At 43.6% G+C, this 18,514-nt stretch overlaps 1 protein-coding gene across 1 annotated transcript in view; it reads left to right on the top strand.

Annotated features, from left to right (window-relative positions):
• The window catches only part of LOC106569180 (oxysterol-binding protein-related protein 1), a 51,681-nt gene that overhangs the window by 9,235 nt on the left and 23,932 nt on the right, over positions 1–18,514 (top strand). The gene's annotated exons all lie outside the window — the stretch shown is intronic.

Genomic DNA, 18,514 nt, shown 5'->3' with positions numbered 1-18,514 from the left:
ACAGCCAGTTTATAGTTTCAACGTTTCTTTGCAAAGGATACAGCAGGTGTAAAACAGTACAGTGAAATGCTTATTTACAAGCTCTTTCCCAACAATGCAGTTCTCAATATTCAGTATCAAGGTGAGAGGAAATAATATAAAGTAAGAAAACACACGAAGTACGAAAAGAAAAAGTAAAAAAGTGCCAGTACCATAATTACAATGTGCAGGGGGTACTGTATATGTAAATGGGTAAAAAGGATACATATTAATGGTAATGTTAATCAATATAGCAGCAGCGTAAGTGGTGAGTGGGTTTGAATAAATAATGGGCTGACTATCGTGGCTCTGCAGCAATTAACTATAAAGCTGAGTTGAGTCCTTCTGTCTGAATTGTTCATTGAAACTACCTGGCTCCCTAACCATAGCTCGTCCCCACTCTTGTCAGAAGTGAAAACCACTTCCCCTGTGGAGTTGTTTCTGTGTTGAAGAATAGGCTGGATCCTATATAGACGCATTGTTTATTTTTATCAGCAGCACAGACACCTTTAGGCTCCAGCAACACATATTTCTCCAGCAGACAGTAGGCTCTGGGGCTGAGGAAGATTTCACTCTTTTTTTGTCCTTTATACTGTAACTGGTTGGCAGTATTCTTTGGCAGAGAGTTAATAATTGTGTTGTATGATTTTCTGCTGACTGCCATAGCAATGGGTAGCCTATCCTTCAGATGGTCCTCGTAAACACACATTTTCACCATCTTTGACTATGCAATATCATAAAACCTTAATTGTATATGGATTGCTCATGACCATAGGCAGCTCTATCAGATGGGAACATCACACAAAGAGCAAGTTGAAGTTAAGAGCAACTTTAGAGTATGTGTCTCGGAACATAATTCACCACACATGCTAAAGCTCCCACAGCATGGTCCATTGCCCCAGAAGGTCCCCAGGGCACCTCAGCCACCCCAGCCTCCCTCCATATCTTTCTGTCTAATGACCAATCCCAGTGATGCATTACACGGCTGGTGACCCAACTTGCTACACTGGCTAATTGTCTCCACGTTGGGCTCAAATAATTGCCCTTAGAACTAGTGTCACAGAGAAGTAACAACCACAAAATGGCCTCTGCTAATGAATCCCAAGGCTGAGTCAGCTAGCTGTTGCTTCTTCTTAAGGTGAAATATTATCCCTTATTGAAAAGATATAGAAGAATTTAACAAGATTCTTATGTTCTACCTGGAACTTGTAAGTAATACATATGGCAACAAATACACATATAAGATTCATAGAAGAGTCGTGTAATATGACTGAAATGGGTGGATGACATTTACACATGACTGAAATGTTGCACGTATTGTATAAAAAAAACATACCAGAGACATGTAACCTAATCGTTCTAAGGTCTCTACATGGGACATACACATTTCTAACAACTTAGATCATAGTAATAGCAAGCTGTTGCAGGAGACATTTAAGCTAAAAGCCTATTTTTGCTTGTTCCGAAAATGCGATACAGAGGCTCCAAACGGAGGGTGTGACGCAATTGCGGAGCCTCCAGAGGGTTGCGGAGGTCAAATTGAGCTCCGTACCGCATCACCGTGCACCTCCCAAGTGTTCTAACAATGCTGAGGGCTCCATATACTGTAGCTCTGGATTGACACGATTGGTTGACAGTAGGTGGGGGCGGAAGGTCCTGTATAAACACAAACTCACTTCCTTGACAACTTCCTTCACAACAGCTCTGCTGCACGAAGCGCAAGAAGTATGAATGCCCTGAGTTCTGCAGAGGCCGTATCACTGTAAATGTTATACGGCCACTGCAGTTGTCAGAGTGACCGTGCAGAACATTTAAGCCATCTAAGGTCTAAACATACATGAGTCATGCACATTTCAAAGCACTTTCATTCCACTGTCTGACGTCATTGACGCGTGCAATGTTACTTATTGAAGAAAGAAGCAAGTAGTGCCCAACAAGGTAACCTGTCTAAATAACTATCGCCCGTAGCACTCACATCTTTAGCCATTAAATGCTTTGAAAGGCTGGCCATGGCTCACATCAACACCATCATCCCACATACCCTGGGCCTACTCCAATTCAAATACCACCCCAACAGATCCACAGATGACGCAATCTCTAATACACTCCACACTGCCCTCTCCCACCTGGACAAGAGGAACACCTACGTGAGAATGCTGTTCATTGACTATAGCTCAACGTTCAACACCATAGTGCCCTCCAAGCTCATCACTAAGCTCGGGACCGAACACCTCCCTCTGCAACTGGATCCTGCACTTCCTGACAGGCCGCCCCCAAGTGGTGAGGATAGGCAACAACACATGCGCCACACTGACCGTCATCACGGGGGCCTCTCAGGGTTGCGTGCTTACTTACCTCATGTACTCCCTGTTCACCCACAACTGCGTGGCCACGCACAACTTGTGGGAGTTAATGTAATGTAGCTAGGTGCAACTGCTATGTTAATGTAATGTAACTAGGTACAACTGCTATGTTAAGGAAACACAAGAACAATGGTTACATTGGTTGCATCTGGACATATGGCAGCTGGACACAACTAATGGATGCATTAAGTCAGGGCCATAAGTACATTTATGACAGTCAGACATACTAATGTCAGAAGGACACAGGAAGGAGGATGGTGGTAAAATGACCAACAGGTGAAATATAAGAATACAATAAATGTATTATTTTTTGTATGACATAAGGGGTCCTGCCACCATTATAATCTAACCAGAAGCAGAGATGGGCGTTACTGGGCGTAAACAAGCAAAGGACTCAGACTGAAAGATAATGGTGGCAGAAGGACTAAGGGGAGTAACTGCATTTACATATGGGATGTACCCATATGCTCTATGTGTATAAAAGCAAAGCCAGTGCTCAGGGAGGTTGGTTGTTCCGCGGACCAGCTCGGCTTTGCTATTTTGTATTAAAGCCTATATTGAATTCACAAGTGCTTGCAAGAGTGTTATATTTTTGAGGCAATATTCCTCGACAGACTCCAACACCAGCATTAAGTTTTCTGACAAGACGACGGTGGTTGGCCTGATCATGACGACAATGAGACAGCCTATAGAGAGGAGGTCAGTGGCCTGGCAGTGTGGTTCCAGGACAACAACCTCTCCCTCAATGTCAGCAAGACAAAGGAGCTGATCGTGGACTACTGGGCACGCCCCCATCCACATCGACGGGGCTGTAGTGGAGCGTCAATTTCCTCAGTGTCCACATCACTAAGGAATTATCATGGTCCAAACACACCAACACAGTCCTGACGAAGGCACAATAACTCCTATTCCACTTCAGGAGGCTGAAAGGATTTGTCATGGGCCCTCAGATTCTCAAGGTTCTACAGCTGCACCATTGAGAGCATCTTGACTGGCTGCATTAATGCTTGGTATGTCAACTGCTTGGCATCCAACCGCAAGGCGCTACAGAGGGTAATGCATATGGCCCAGTACATCACTGGGGCCAAGCTCCCTACCATCCAGGACCAATATACCAGGCGGTGTCAGAGGAAGGCCCTAAAAATGGTAAAATCGTCCAGCCACCGAAGTCATAGACTGTTCTCTACCGTACGGCAATCGGTACCGATGCACTAAGTCTGGAACCAACAGGACTCTGAACAGCTTCTACCCCTAAGCCATAAGACTGCCAAATAGTTAGTCTGGGTAGGTATTGGTTAACTAATTAATTATCTGCATTGACCCCTTTTTGCACTAACCTGTTTGATTCATCACATACGCTGCTGCTACTGTTTATTATCTATCTTGTTGCCTATTCACTTTATACCTAGCTATATGTACATACTGTATCTACCTCGTACCCCTGCAAATCGACTCCGTACTGGTAGGCCCTGTATAAAGCCAAGATATTGTTACTCCATTGTGTATTTATTCCTTGTGTTATTTTTCTATTATTTCTCTTTTCTTTCTCTGCATTGTTGGGAAGGGTCTGTAAGTAAGCATTTCACTGTTAGGCTAGACCTGTTGTTTACGAAGCATGTGTCAAATACATTTGATTTGATTTTGATATAACCAGAGGAAATGGAATTGTTATCTACAGTAATTACTCTATGCTTGGCCATAATGTGAACTACAAATGCTTGAGTACTGAATTAGATATAGCACTCTGTAGTGGTCAGCTCCAGCACAGTGTACAGTGCATTCGGAAAGTATTAAGACCCCATCCCCTTTTTCCACATTGTGTTATGTTGCAGCCTTATTCTAAAATGTATTTAAGTTTTTTTTTCCCCTCATCAATCTACACACAATATGTACCCCATAATGACGAAGGGAAAAAAATAAAAAATTGTGCAAAAAACCCCCAGAAATACCTTATTTACATAAGTATACAGACCATTTGCCTTGAGACTAGAAATTGAGCTCTGTTGGATCCTGTTTCCCTTGATCATCCTTGAGATGTTTCTACAACTAGATTTGGAAAGGCACACACCTGTCTATATTAGGTCCAACAGTTGACAGTGCATGTCAGAGCAAAAACCAAGCCATGTGGTTGAATGAATTGTCCATAGAGCTCCGAGACAGGATTGTGTCGAGGCACAGATCTGGGGAAAGGTACCAAAAAATGTCTGAAACATTGAAGGTGCCCAAGAACACAGTTGCCGCCATCACTCTTAAATGGAAGAAGTTTGGAACCACCAAGGCTCTTCCTAGAGCTGGCCGCCTGGCCAAACTGAGCAATTGGGGGAGAAGGGTCTTGGTCAGGGAGGTGACCAAGAACCTAATGGTCACGCTGACAGAGCTCCAGAATTCCTCTGTGGAGATGGGAGAGTCTTCCAGAAGGACAACCATCTCTGCAGCACTCCACCAATCAGGCCTTTATGGTAGAGTGGCCAGACAGAAGCACTCCTCAGTAAAAGGCATGTGACAGCCTGCTTGGAGTTTGCAAAAAGGCACCTCTAAAGGACTTTCAAACCATGAGAAACAAGATTCTCTGGTCTGATGAAACCAAGATTAAACTCTTTGGTCTGAATGCCAAGCATCACGTCTGGAGGAAACATGGCACCATGCCTACGGTGAAGCATGGTGGTGGCAGCATCATGCTGTGGGGATGTTTTTAAGCGGCAGGGACTGGGAGACTAGTCAGGTTTGAGGGAAAGATGAACGAAGCAAAGTACAGAGAGATCCTTGATGAAATCCTCCTCCAGATCACTCAGGACCTCAGACTGGGGCGAAGGTTCACCTTCCAACAGGACAACGACCCTAAGCACACAGCCAAGACAACGCAGGAGTGGCTTCGGGAGAAATCTCTGAATGTCCTTGAGTGGCCCAGCCAGAGCACAGACTTGAACCCGATCGAACATCTCTGGAGTGACCTGAAAATAGCTGTGCAGCAACACTGCCCATCCAACCTGACAGAGCTTGAGAGGATCTTCAGAGAAGAATGCAAAAAACTCCACAAATACAGGTGTGCCAAGCTTGTAGCGTCATACCTGTGACGACCCTCCCACTGTGACGAATTCCTTTCTTGTTTTCTTTAATAAGACGTCGGTGGGCGGAGCTGTTAGGGTCATCAGCAATCGGGTGTGTCCCGGGGATAAAAACACCTTTCCCCCATACATCAAGGAGACTCCACGCAGACACACTGTTGTTTTTTGTTGTTGTGGCATTTTGGGGCTTCTTTGTTTGTTTGTTTGTTTTTGGCACCACTCAACACCCCTCATTATCACCATCTATGCACGCATCCACTCACGTACGCTACTGACGACACACATTATTGTTACTTGTATATTGGTTAATTATATATTATTGTTATTTCTTTATCTCTGCGTTGTCACCATCTTTGTTATGGGCTAAGCCATTTCGTAACAAGTGGGGCCTCGTCCGGGATATAAGTTTGGTTCATAGACACTTTGGCGTGTAGTATTTTGTTGCATTATGACAGGTTAATGCTAATTGGGATGCGCTTTGGTTGGTATTCACTGCCTAGTCTTATTTTTTATTTAACTTTTATTTAAACAGGGAGTCACATTGAGACTAAAATCTATTTTTACAAGAGCCCTGTACACATTACAAGAAAAACAGAATATCAAAACAAAACAACAACAAAAAATTAAAATAATAAATAGACGTTTTAATAAAAGCAATCACAGTCAACTACATAGAGGTCCTCAATCATTTAAACTGCCTGAGAAGCACCAGCACATCTAACTGCAGTGAACTTTGTTCCACAAATTAGGGGCATAAAAACAAAACGCAGATTTTCCCAAATCTGTGGAGACTAGAGGGATCTCTAGTGTTATCCATTCCTGTGAACGGGTTTGGTAACTTGTGATTTTTATCTTAATGAATGATGTTACATATAGAGGGAGTTTCTGTCAGATTGCTTTATAAATAAATAAAAGACAATGCAGCTTTCTTCTTCCAGACAGAGAGATCCATCCTACATTTTATACAGACTACAATGATGAGTCCTAAAATTGTCCCCGGTGATAAAATGTATTGCTGAATGGTAGACTGCGTGCAAGGGTTTTAAAACAGGTTGCCGCATTCTTGTAAATAATATCACCAAAATCCAATAGAGGGAGAAGCTTTGTTCAAACAATCTTTCTCCTATTTTTAATACTAAGGCATGATTTTATTTCGATATAACAAAAACTATCTTGGATCTTAGCTTCTTAGTCAGATTTTTCATATGTGTTACGAAGGACAACTAGTCATCAATCCAGACACCCAGGTACTTATACTGAGAAAGAAGCTCAATTTGGGCTCCATTTATAGCGCAGATATGCAGGTCCTCAGGGTCAACATTTTGGGACCTAGAGAACATCATGAGCTTGGTTTTACTTGTATTTAACACTAATTTAAGATCTGTAAGTGATTTCTGAATTAAATCAAAGTCATGCTGAAGTTCACGAATGGCCTGCTGCACTGAGGTGGCACAGGAATACAAAACTGCATAGAGATGAATGTTACAAGTATTAACAGTGTTTCCCATGTCATTAATATACGAAGTAAACAATAATGGACCCAAAATCGAACCCTGAGGAACACCTTTTTCAATCTCAAGAAATTCAGATTTAACCCCATCTATCAAGATGGCCTGATCAAGACTCCCTTATGGAGTGGCAGCACATATGTGGATTTCCATGCTGTTGGAATACTTCCTGATTAAAAATGTGGGCTATCGAGCCAGCAATAAGGGGTGCTACACACTTAAGCAGACCAGGCTCCAAATGATCAGCCCCTGTACATGTTTTTTTGTCTGTTAACAAAGCATACAGGACTTCTTTATCAGTGAATTTTCTGAAAAGAAAACTCCCGACCAGCATTTTCACCATCTACATCCAAACTACTCTTTTCAAGAGCTAGCTTTGAAATGCATTCAAATATAAAGCCTGCAGAGATAAAATGCTGATTAAATGCATTAATGATATCAATTGTGTCAGTGATTGGGCCAGAATCTAAATTAATTTATTGGGGGAGAGAAGAGGAGACACAACCCTTCAGTGATTTAACAGCTTTCCAGAATTTAGCTGGGTTCCCTGTACATTCAGATAGTGTTTTAACATAATAATCTGATTTTGCTTTTTGAACTAGTTTTACACACACAATTCTCAATCGTCTGTGAATCTAGCTTTGGCCCAGGCAGCATCTCTGTTTTGTATGACTTCAGATAGCTCTGGACTGAACCAACGGCAAGACCTTTTTTTAATTATCAGTTTTTTAAAGGGAGCATGTTTATCTACAATACAATTAAAAACATTTGTGAAGTGGTTCAGAGCCAACTCTGGGTCAGGTATAGATGCAATACAATCAAAGTCACCAAAATAAAGGTCACAAAAAAAGGCCTGTTCATTGAAATGTTTTAAATTCCTCTTCTTGATAAGACAAGGTTTAGATGGAGGCATCCGTATATCCCTGACACATACAATGGGACAGTGGGCACTAATATCTAAAGCAAATAGCCCACTCCAAGCATATTTCTCTGGAGTATTTTTAAATATGAGGTCAATCAAAGTCGATTTCGTAGAGTTCTTTAAGTTTGGACGAGTGGGCTTTGTAATCAGCAGGGTCAAATTAAATGAGTACAAAAATCATTTTAACAGTCAGCATCCTGCGTTCCCCATGCAAGATTAAAATCTCCGGCGATCAACACCTCTGGGTTAATAAAAATGGCAATTAAATCAGTGAGTTTGTTTAGTATACACTTATTGGCGGATGGTGGACGATAGATTCCTATAACTGTTATTTTTGAGTTTGAACCCAACTGAAGCCTTAAGCACACAATTCAATTTGTTTAGGACTGGACGTAGCCTTTAAGGGAGACAGAAATAATATTCCTTGTGTAAATAGCAACACCACCACCTTTTGCCTTTCCTTTCAGCCCTAAACACATTGTAACCAACCATAGAAACCTCAGAGTCCAAGGTTTTATCAGTTAACCAGGTCTCAGATACAATAAAATAATCAGGGTCTGCCTGAGAGGCCCATATCTTGACATGATTCATTTTAGATAATAAACAACCAATATTAAGATGTAAAAAGGTCAAACCTTTTCTGCGTTTAAAATCATATGGAGTTTCAATACAAGTCAGATTACTTTGCGATTTCAGAACAACAGGAGACTCAAAGATCGGATTATACCTATTAGGAAAATAAAACATATTAGGAATAGCAATTACATTTCTCCGGTTAGCACCATTTGGCATGTAACCACTTTCAGATACAACACGTTGAACTCTCATAGAGACCAAAGAGGGGATGGTAAAAACTGACTTACAGTTGAAGTCGGACGTTTACATACACCTTAGCCAAATACATTTAAACTCAGTTTTTCACAATTCCTTACATTTAATCCTAGTAAAAATTCCCTGTCTTAGGTCAGTTAGGATCACCACTTTATTTTAAGAATGTGAAATGTCAGAATAATAGGAGAGAGTGATTTATTTCAGCTTTTATTTCTTTCATCACATTCCCAGTGGGTCAGAAGTTTACATACAAATTAAAATCAAATCAAAGTTTATTTGTCACGTGCACCGAATATAACAGTGAAATGCTTATTTACAGGCTCTAACCAATAGTGCAAAAAAGGTATTAGGTGAACAATAGGTAAGTAAAGAAATAAAACAACAGTAAAAAGACAGGTTATATACAGTAGCGATGCTATAAAAGTAGCAAGGCTACATACAGACACCGGTTAGTCAGGCTGATTTGAGGTAGTATGTACATGTAGATATGATTAGAGTGACTATGCATATATGATGAACAGAAAGTAGCAGTAGTGTAAAAGAGGGTTGGCGGGTGGTGGGTGGCGGGACACAATGCAGATAGCCCGGTTAGCCAATGTGTGGGAGCACTGGTTGGTCGGCCCAATTGAGGTAGTACGTACATGAATGTATAGTTAAAGTGACTATGCATATATGATAAACAGAGGGTAGCAGCAGCGTAAAAAGAGGGGTTGGGGGGGGCACACAATGCAAATAGTCCGGGTAGCCATTTGATTACCTGTTCAGGAGTCTTATGGCTTGGGGGTAAAAACTGTTGAGAAGCCTTTTTGTCCTAGACTTGGCACTCCGGTACCGCTTGCCATGCGGTAGTAGAGAGAACAGTCTATGACTGGGGTGGCTGGGGTCCTGGATGGCAGGCAGCTTAGCCCCAGTGATGTACTGGGCCGTACGCACTACCACCTGTAGTGCCTTGCGGTCAGAGGCCGAGCAATTGCCGTACCAGGCAGTGATACAACCGGTCAGGATGCTCTCGATGTTGCAGGTGTAGAACCTTTTGAGGATCTCAGGACCCATGCCAAATATTTGTAGTTTCCTGAGGGGTAATAGGCTTTGTCGTGCCCTCTTCACAACTGTCTTGGTGTGTTTGGACCATTCTAGTTTGTTGTTGATGTGGACACCAAGGAACTTGAAGCTCTCAACCTGCTCCACTACAGCCCCGTCGATGAGAATGGGGGCGTGCTCGGTCCTCCTTTTCCTGTAGTCCACAAACATCTCCTTTGTCTTGGTTACGTTGAGGGACAGGTTGTTATTCTGGCACCACCCGGCCAGGTCTCTGACCTCCTCCCTATAGGCTGTCTCGTCTTTGATCAGGCCTACCACTGTTGTGTCATCTGCAAACTTAATGATGGTGTTGGAGTCGTGCCTGGCCATGCAGTCGTGGGTGAACAGGGAGTACAGTAGGGGACTGAGCACGCACCCCTGGGGAGCTCCAGTGTTGAGGATCAGCGTGGCAGATGTGTTGCTACCTAACCTCACCACCTGGGGGTGGCCCGTCAGGAAGTCCAGGATCCAGTTGCAGAGGGAGGTGTTTAGTACCAGGATCCTTAGCTTAGTGATGAGCTTTGAGGGCACTATGGTGTTGAACGCTGAGCTGTAGTCAATGAATAGCATTGTGTATAAGTGTTCCTTTTGTCCAGGTGGGAAAGGGCAGTGTGGAGTGCAATAGAGATTCCATCATCTGTGAATCTGTTTGGGCGGTATGCAAATTTGAGTGGGTCTAGGGTTTCTGCGGTAATGGTGTTGATGTGAGCCATTACCAACCTTTTAACGCACTTCATGGCAACGGACGTGAGTGCTACGGGTCTGTAGTCATTTAGGCAGGTTGCCTTTGTGTTCTTGGGTAGGGACTATGGTGGTCTGCTTGAAACATGTTGGTATTACAGACTCATTTAGGGACATGTTGAAAATGTCAGTGAAGACACCTGCCAGTTGGTCAGCACATGCCCGGAGCACACGTCCTGGTAATCCGTCTGGCCCCGCAGCCTTGTGTATGTTGACCTGTTTAAAGGTCTTACTCACGTCGGCTACGCAGAGTGTGATCACACAGTCATCCGGAACAGCTGATGCTCTCATGCATGCCTCAGTGTTGCTTGCCTCGTAGCGAGCATAGAAGTGTTTTAGCTCATCTGGTAGGCTCGTGTCACTGGGCAGCTTGCGGCTGTGCTTCCCTTTGTAGTGTGTAATAGTTTGCAAGCCCTCAATTAGTATTTGGTAGCATTGCCTTTAAATTGTTTAACTTGGGTCAAAAGCTTCTCACAATAAGTTAGGTGAATTTTGGACCATTTCTCCTGACAGAGCTGGTGTAACTGAGTCAGGTTTGTAGGCCTCCTTGCTTGCACATGCTTTTTCAGTTCTGCCCACAAATTTTCTATAGGTTTGAGGTCAGGTCTTTGTGATGGCCACTCCAATACCTTGACTTTGTTGTCCTTAAGACATTTTCCCACAACTTTGGAAGTATGCTTGGGGTCATTGTCCATTTGTAAGAACCATTTGCGACTAAGCTTTAACTTCCTGACTGAGGTCTTGAGATGTTGCTTCAATATATCCATATAATTTTCCTACCTCATGATGCCATCTATTTTGTGAAGTGCACCAGTCCCTCCTGCAACAAAGCACCCCCACAACATGATGCTGCCACCCCCGTGCCTCACTGTTGGGATGGTGTTCGTCGGCTTGCAAGCCTCCCCCTTTTTCCTCCAAACATAACAATGGTCATTATGGCCAAACAGTTCTATTGTTGTTTCATCAGACCAGAGGACATTTCTCCAAAAAGTACGATCTTTGTCCCCATGTGCAGTTGCAAACCGTAGTCTGGCTTATTTATGGCGGTTTTGGAGCAGTGGCTTCTTCCTTGCTGAGCGGCCTTTCAGGTTATGTCGATATAGGACTTGTTTTACTGTGGATATAGATACTTTTGTACCCGTTCCCTCCAGCATCTTCACAAGGTCCTTTGCTGTTGTTCTGGGATTGATTTGCACTTTTCGCACCAAAGTACGTTCATCTCTAGGAGACAGAATGCGTCTCCTTCCTCAGCCTTATGACGGCTGCGTGGTTCCATGGTGTTTATACTTGCGTACTATTGTTTGTACTGATGAACGTGGTACCTTTTGGAAATTTCTCCCAAAGATGATCCAGACTTGTGGAGGTCTACAATTTTTCACTGAGGTCTTGGCTGATTTCTTTTGATTTTCCCATAATGTCAAGCAAAGAGGCACTTAATTTGAAGGTAGGCCTTGAAATACATCCACAGGTACACCTCCAATTGACTCAAATTATGTCAATTAGCCTATCAGAAGCTTCTAAAGCCATGACCTAATTTTCTGGAATTTTCCAAGCTGTTTAAAGGCAACAGTAAACTTCTGACCCACTGGAATTGTGATTCAGTGAAATAATCTCTCTGTAAACAATTGTTGGAAAAATGACTTGTGTCATGCACAAAGTAGATGTCCTAACCGACTTGCCAAAACTATAGTTTGTTAACAATAGATTTGTGGAGTGGTTGAAAAATGAGTTTTTATGACTCCAACCTAAGTGTATGTAAACTTCCGACTTCAACTGTACCTGTAATGCTAATATTTTCCTCACCTCAATTTAGTTGACCAAGAACCTTTACAATATTTGATGACTACAGCCGGGAGCTATTTTCACCGCGGTGAATTCCGTCTTCCACAAAGTAGCCAGGGCTATTCCAGAAGGAGTAAAAATTGTCATCGAAGGACATGCCCGAGTCCTTGGTTAGATGCATTAGCCACGGGTGAAGAGACCAAAGACGACTAAAATACTCAGTCCCACAACGGCGAGGAGATGGAATTGAGCCCGAGACAATTATATGTCCTGCTAATTTCTGAGCATTCTCCAAGAGTTGTAAGAAATTGCCTCTTAGTTTTACACATTTGAAAAGCATAATATAATTAGACCCAATATGCAACACAACTGTGTTCAGAGCAGGAACATGTTTCTTGATGGTGGGCATGATTTTTAATAAATCTAATACCTTAGCTCCAGGAAAACAAAGTGTACAGGTATTTTTGGACTTCCACCGATCTAACCATGGAGCTTCCCATACTAATAGTTGATGGCAGTTGTCCATGTAGAGCCGGAACCCTCAGCCCAACCCCAGCCCCAACTCGACACCCCACAAATGATAGGAATAGCAGAGCCCAGCGTAGACCCCGGTGAAGCAGAACCCACCTTCGTCCCCGGCGATGCCATCACAATGTTGTCCGATACAGAAGGAACCAAAGGAACCTCCGACGCTCCATGAGAAGATAGAGCTGGGACATCAGGCTCCAGAGCAGCTAAGCTATTCAATATCGGCAGCCCATTCATGAATCCCTTCACTGCAGAGGGCTCAAAGTGGAGGATGTCGACATCAACTTCCACTATGAGCGGCGACGTGTCTCCCTGTCTGGCCATCCAGGTCCAGGAGAGAATCCTCCCGCGATTCAGCAACAAAGGTCCCGCCTACTCCATTCTCCGTCGGTGAGCGATCATTTCCGAGCAGCGGCCAGTCCACCCAAGATAACCTGCCCGAAGGCGAGACTCCCATCAGCCCAGCGCGATGCACGGCCCTCTGAGTGGAGAAAAAAGAGAAAATTGCAAGTCTTGGCTTTCCCAGTAGCCTGTGCAAATCGGTAGCGACTTCCTCTCTGTAGCCCTCCGTGAGCAGGCAATTGTTGCACTGAAAGTCAGGGCATTCGACCCCATCCCGGAACAGGGAAAAGTATATACAATTCCTGCAGCGTTGATCACCCGTGAGGTGGTTGTGTTCTGCGTTGGAGAGAGGAACATTGGTTAGTTTCCAGGCCCCTGCCCAGGCTGGAAACTACTCGCTGTTAGGACAACGGTGCGAGGAGGTGAGTACAATCTGCTGTGTAGGGTAGTGCCATTTGCTACTCGGCGCTATAGTCTTTCTTTTCCCCTTTTAGGCTTAGCGACGTGTTCCACTTTGGAATACATTGGGGAAGGTTATTTTGTTTGTTATTTTTGTGTGGTGTCCGTGGACGGAGCAGTTGTCTCTACAGTGTGTAATTACCCACCGCGAATCCACACAAAGACTAGGGTTGAGTTATTGTAGGATTCGGGGAAACACCTTCTATCTCATCTCTCTCTCCTGTGGTGCCCAGTGTGATTGGCACTTCTCTTGTTGTGGTCCGGTCTAGTGTGCTCAGCAGAGGGGAAGAGTGAGATTTTATTTTGCAGTTACTTGTGACTATGGCATCTAATATAGATGAGTTCATTTGCGTTCCATCAGAGGAACTGTTAGAATGATGTACTAAAGAACAGCTGTTTAAGATCGCTGAACACTATCAGGTTGAAATTGGTGATAAATGTCAAAAACATATTGAAGGCCAATCTGATGGAGAGTGGTATACTCATAGTTACCACGCAGCCTCTGCCGAGGACTCGCCACCTCCCCAGCTATCTCCCCGTTTTGCGACAATGGCCCCTCCGTCTATTAGCCCTAGTCGTCTTTCTTTTGAACAGTAGAAAGAACTGCTTCTGTTAGAGCATTATTGCATATTGTTTTAAGCTAAAGCATGATCGTGTTAAGCATGAAAAGAAATTGGAATTTAAACAGGAATTGGAGCACGCTAAAATCAAGCTGCAACAAGAGTGGTTAGACTTGGTTAGGGATGGAAAGCTCCCAGGGGAGCGTTTGTTTAGGGAAGGTGACCCTGATTTACCTAGGTGACCCTGACCCTGGTCAGTAAATCAGACACATTTGATATTGTTGGAAACTTACGGCTATTGACAAAATTTTATGAGAAAGACCCTGAGACGTTCTTTTGATTGTTTGAGCACGTTGCTGACGCTAGGAGTTGGCCTGATTCTGATCGCACTTTAATGTTGCAGTGTGTGTTGACTGGTAAAGCGCAGGAAGCATATTCAGCTCCAACAGTGTCAGCAATGCTAAGGTTAAAATGGCTGTGTTTCAGATTTACGAATTGGATCCTGAGGTTTACCGCCAAAAATGAAAACATTTAAAAAGGGCTGATAAACAGACTCATGTTGAGTTTGTGCGAGAGTTATCTTCACAGTTTAATCGCTGGTGTTCCCCCTCTGCGGTTAAGACTTTCCAGGGGCTGTGTGATCTGATTATGCTAGCGCAATTTAAGGACCCAATCCCTGATTGGATAGCCACGTACATTAATGATTGAAGACTGAAGACTCTCTGAAGCTGTGGTTTTTGACGGACGAGTATGTTTTGACACAAAAGTGGCTTGGCAGAGCCCTGTATTCAAAGTGAGTGAGGGCGTTTGAAGAGATTTGGGCCTCGCCCACGGAGACACTGGTGTTTCTGCGTTCATGAAAACCTCTCACACTTGTCAATTAATGGGTAAACCTAATCAAGCTATTAAGCTGGTACCGCTCTTTCCTATTCCCGTAGTCAGCCTCGCTCTGAGAATGGTAGTAGTTACCTGTTCACTGTGATGTGTCAGACCACTAGGATTCCTGCTGCCTATCCTCTCCGGTCTATCACCACTAAGTCTGTGCTAAAAGCTTTGACTCAGTTTATCTCACTGTTTGGAATCCCTAAGGTTATTCAGAGTGACTAAGGTTCTAATTTCACCTCTAACCTGTTTGGTTCTCCAACAACTCCATTTTAAACACCATTTTGCTAGCACTTGTAATGCACAGAGTCAAGGAGCGCTGGAACGTTTCCATCAATCACTTAAGTCTTTGTTGAGAGCTTATTGTACAGAGATAAGGATTGGGAGGATGGGTTGCCATGGTTACTGTTAGCCGCCAGGTAGGTTTCCTAGTGTTCGGATATAGTGTGCATGGGCTTCTAGCAGTGTTCCAGGATGACTGAAAGTCTCCCAAGCCACCTCAGTCCCTATTATCTTATGTGTGTGATTTCCAGCGACGCCTGTGTACCACTGGTGAGATGCTGAAGAAAAGCTGTCAGCTTCACATGGGAGGATGAAAGAAATATTTGATCGGCGAGCTGAGCCTCGTCACTTTAGTCCAGGTGACCAGGTTCTTGCTCTGCTGCCCATTGTTGGTTCTCCTTTTAATAAAACACGATATTGACGAAGGGGAAGCTGACCCCATCCGTCAGCTGTTCTATAGAGTTCCTTCAGAGAAACTGAGTTGTCTGGATGCTGAGATCAGGTACATGCTGGAGAGTGATATTGCAGAGCCTTCTTTCTCCAGCTGGGCTTCTCCGTGTATCTTGGTCAGTAAACCGGATGGGACAAACAGATTTTGTACGGACTACCGTAAGGTAAACCGTGTCACTAAGCCAGATTAATTTCCTCTTCCTTGGATGGAGGACTGTGTTGATCAGGTCAGAGCAGCGAAGTTTGTGAGCAAGTTTGAGCTGTTAAAGGGCTATTGGCAGGTGTCACTGACGCGTGGGGCATGCAAAATCTCTCCCTTTATTACACCCTCCAGTCTGTACCGGTTATGAGTTTCAGCCTGCTTAGCAGCACCTGCCACTTTTCAGTGCCTTATGAATAGGTTTGTCTCAGGTCTGGTCGGGATGTGCTGTTTATCTGGATGATGAAGAGGTTTATGCAGATACTGGTGGACATGTTTTCTCATGTGCATTGTTCCTGAGTGCTGTGACGTATGCATGTCGTTCACGTGACCTGCCACTGTTTATTTTGTATATTGTGTTGTCCTGTCATCTGTTCCCTGCTGTCCTCATTTTATTTATTTCCTCTTCAAGGTTGCTTCCTGTGCGCAAATGTTTCTGAGGTCTGGGGAGGACGAGGTTGGTTGGGGCAGTGGGGCAGCTTAAATACAAACATACTGCCCTGGTGAATATATACATTTTGGGGGGGTTTGGTTGGTGTGGTGTTCCGGGGTCCAACAGGACAATGACACCAAGCACACAGCCAAGACAAAGCAGGAGTGGCTTCGGGACAAGTCTCTGAATGTCCTTGAGTGGCCCAGCCAGAGCCCGGACTTGAACCCGATCGAACATCTCTGGAGAGACCTGAAAATAGCTGTGCAGCAACGCTCCCCATCCAACCTGACAGAATGTGAGAAACTCCCAAAATACAGGTGTGCCAAGCTTGTAGCGTCATACGTGTTACGACCCTCCCACTCGGTCTGCCGAATTCTCTCTCTGCTCTTGTTTTCCTTAATAAGATGTCGGTGGGTGTGGCTGTGATGGTCGTCAGCAAAATGGGACACACCCGGGCTCGGGTGTGTCCCGGGGATAAATAAGTTACGACTCCCACCGAAGGTGGCACCCCCTCCTGCTCGGGTGGGGCTCGGCGGTCGTCGTCACCGGCCTACTAGCTGCCACTGATTCCTTTTTGTTTTCCCCTTTCTGTTATTGTTTGCACCTGTCCTTAGTTGGGTTGATTAGCGGGGCTGTATTAGCTAGTTGGCCCGCCTGCTCTTTGTGCGGGATTGTTTCTCTGTTGGTTGCTTTGTTACGCGCTGTATTGTATTTAGCGCTAGTGCGTTGGTTTACGCTCACTGTGTTTTGTCCCCTGTGTTTGGGGCACTTTGATTTTTGTGTGCGCTGAGTTCGCTATTTGGGGTGGCAGGTGTTTTTGCTGTATCGCTCATTAAAAGCCAGCACCCGTATCACTGCTTCCTGCGTCTGATTCCTCCTCCACTACGCCTAAGCATTACAAAATACCCCTTTCCCCCATACATCAAGGAGACTCTGTCCACACAGACACTGTTTTTTGTTATGGAATTTTTGTTTGTTTCGGCACCTCTTAACTACCCCTCATTATCACCATCTATGCACGCATCCACTCACTTACAGTACACTACTGACTACACACACCATTGGTACTTGTATATAGGTTACTTTATTTAATAAATATATTTTTGTTATCTCCACGTTGTCTACCTCTTTGTTATGGGCTAAGAGCCGGTTCATAACATACCCAAGAAGACTCAAGGCTGTAATTGCTGCCAAATGTGAGTCACAAAAGTACTGAGTAAAGGGTCTGAATACTTATGTAAATGTGATATTTACGTTTTTTGTTTTTTTATAAATGTGACAACATTTCTAAAGCTGTTTTTGCTTTGTCATTATTGGGTATTGTGTGTAGATTGAGGGGAAACAAAACAATGTAATCCATTTCTGAATAAGGCTTTAAAGTAACAAAATGTGGAAAAAGTCAAGGGTTTGAATACTTTCCGAATGCACTGTACCTTAGAGCAGGGTGTTCCAGCTGGCGGCCCGCAGGTGATTATTTACATTTTTTTGTTGGACATAAAATACTGTAAAAAACACCAGAAAATCATCTCCAAGTGATTTTAATTTTCGGAATCTGTTCCAAAGTATTCCCGCATAATAGCGAAATGTGTGATTGTATACAAATGTAAGCAAGGTTTCAAATTATTTTATTCAAATATGATCTGTTTGGCTACTTTCGGTCAATTTGCAGTTTACAAATTATTTGTAATTATGTTCCAGACCCCTGAACCGTCACTCAAGAAAATATTGTATACAGGCTACAATAGGAGCGCGCTACGGTGGTATACAGTTTGTGCCTTTTAGAGTGATCCCTGTTACTCTAGGATTGTTGCATTATTCATCCATCCACAGTTATCTACTGGTCAGTGCTCTCTCTCTCTCTCTCTCTACTCTTATAAATATACCATGCTTACTGCATCTATAATGAGATGATGATAAAGATCGACCGGCATGTTATGGAGCATTATGAGACCTGTATCTTGTTTGTTTACATAATAAAGATACATCAACACATTATGTCCATTTCTTTGATTGAACTTTACTTTTGGATTAAGCCACACGACCCACTTTTATAAATAGCATTACTCTAT

Source organism: Salmo salar, chromosome 14, assembly GCF_965601325.2.
Source record: "Salmo salar chromosome 14, fSalSal1, whole genome shotgun sequence".
In the NCBI taxonomy this organism is placed as follows: Eukaryota; Metazoa; Chordata; class Actinopteri; order Salmoniformes; family Salmonidae; genus Salmo; species Salmo salar.
Note: the sequence above shows the minus strand (reverse complement) of the source record. Positions and strands in the feature narration are given on the sequence as shown.